Source organism: Alligator sinensis, unplaced genomic scaffold (assembly GCF_000455745.1).
Source record: "Alligator sinensis unplaced genomic scaffold, ASM45574v1 scaffold347_1, whole genome shotgun sequence".
Classification (NCBI taxonomy): Eukaryota; Metazoa; Chordata; order Crocodylia; family Alligatoridae; genus Alligator; species Alligator sinensis.
The window spans coordinates 302797-304788 of record NW_005841922.1 but is presented as its reverse complement, the minus strand read 5'-3'; the positions used below and the strand labels follow the sequence as shown (position 1 = coordinate 304788).

At 49.5% G+C, this 1992-nt stretch overlaps 1 protein-coding gene across 1 annotated transcript in view; it reads left to right on the top strand.

Moving 5' to 3' along the window:
- The window catches only part of NARS (asparaginyl-tRNA synthetase), a 20592-nt gene that overhangs the window by 5873 nt on the left and 12727 nt on the right, over nucleotides 1–1992 (top strand).

The following is a 1992-nucleotide window of genomic DNA, read 5'->3' as shown; positions in this document are numbered from 1 at the left end:
ACCCTGCACTGCTTGTCATGTGGCCGCAGGGCTTGACTGCAGAGCTGTGCCGCCAGCTGCAGGAAGGCATTGCAAGATGCAGCAGCAGCAAGGAAGGAAGGGGTGGTAAGGGGTGGGGGGAGCCTTGCACACGGCGGCTGTCACTGCACCACCACACCCCTCTCTGCCTTACTGCGGCTGGCTGCACGCTCTATGGGCAGGCGGCACAGGGCAGCAGAGCCCCTCTGCAAGCCACACAAGCCAGCCAGCCAGGGCGGGGGTGGGACTCGCATGTGGCAGCCACCACCACCACTGCTGTCATGCCCACCACTTGCCTGCGGAGTAGTGCAGGTGCAGACCTGTGCCCACAGAGTAGTGTGGCCGGCTGCGGGAAGACAAAGTGGGGCAAGGCGGCGGTGGCGGCTGCTGCATGCGAGCCACCCCCCATTGGCTGGCTCTGTGGCTTGTGTGTAACCCACGGAGTGGCACCGCTGCCCTGCGCCACTTGCCTGTGGAGCCACCACCACCTCGCTCCTGTGCTCTTCACTGCCTTCCTGTGGCTGGCCACACGGCTCTGCAGGCAAGCTCCATGGGCACAGCTCTGCAGCTCCACAGGCAAGCAGCGCAGGGTGTGGCAGTGGCCACTGTGTGCGACCACCCCTGGCCCTGCTCCTGGGAGCAGGCACAGGCACAAACTCCCCCTGCCTTTGCATTCTTGACTACCCCCCAGCCCCTTCCCTTCCCTCCCACACACACTTGTTGGGGTGTGTTTCTGTGCCTGCCTGTGTATGTGTGTGTGCTGCAGGGCTGTCAGGGGAGTGTTGCACCAGCAGGTCTGGGGAGGCTGTAGGAGGGGAATAAGGGGCACAGGGGGGCTTTAATCACAGATTTGGGGGGTTTTATCAGAGAATTTTTGGCTTTTTTATCAGGGAAAACCAGGATCCCTGATTAGGACAGAGTTAGCTGGTTAATTGTGCAATAAATGTAGACCAGCCACATGTGCAGAGTAGTTACCACGCAATAAAAATGACTATCCAATTATAAAAAGAGCGAAAGAGCTAAATGTTAGTGCTTGTAAAACTCTTATTACCTGATGTCAATCCAGCTTCAATTTGAATGCATAGCAGGGCTCTAACTGGGCATCCTTTCTATTTATTAGCTTGCTTTCCCAACTGGCTTCGTGTGTGCGTGCGCATGTAAATATTAAAAGACTGATAATGACTGCTTAGTCTTTCACAGCTGAGCTCTGGCTGTAGGTTGATTCTTCATCTCCGTGCAGGAAAATGCACTGGAGCATGAGGACCTTAATTTGACCTTTTTTTTTTTTTTTTTGAGGGGGAACACAGAACCAAGTAACTCACTAATTTGGGTATGGCCCTGTTTGTGCTTAGGGGGTAATTTCTTCTAAACTGGAACAAGGGCTTTAACAATTAAGGATAGGAAGATTTCTGGCTTCTGTTTTAATATCTTCTCAGACAAGCACACGCATAACAGTTATGACTGAGCAATGTAACTGTTGTAAACCTTGTACTTGGATTTGGTTACCTTTCTTTTATCTGGCTTTTATTACACAAAAGAAATGTAGCTTTTCATTCATTGAACTAACATAGAAGAGAAGGTCATCCTGATAATGCTTCAAATTGCTAATGAAGAACCAGGTTTAAAAAATATTATGCTGTTCAAATAGCCACTGTAGTTTAGATGAATTGAGACAAATACTTATATTTTAGGCATGCCTCTTGATTTTCAGTATCTACCCTCAAAGAAAATTCCCACTGACTGTCTTACTGTCTTCAGAGAGAGTTCGTGTTGTAAAGTCTTCTTGAGGCTGCTAAAGTATGGGGTTTTGCTAGAAAGGTATTAACTTGGTTAGAAATTGCATTAAAAATAGAGCTGCATTTATTCCCACCCAGACTTCCTTAAACAAGTTTATTTTTTTGTTGGGGGAGCAAGGGAGGAGAGGGTGGGTTAGGGCACTATTTCACGATGCCCATTTGAGGTGCCCTGGTTTTT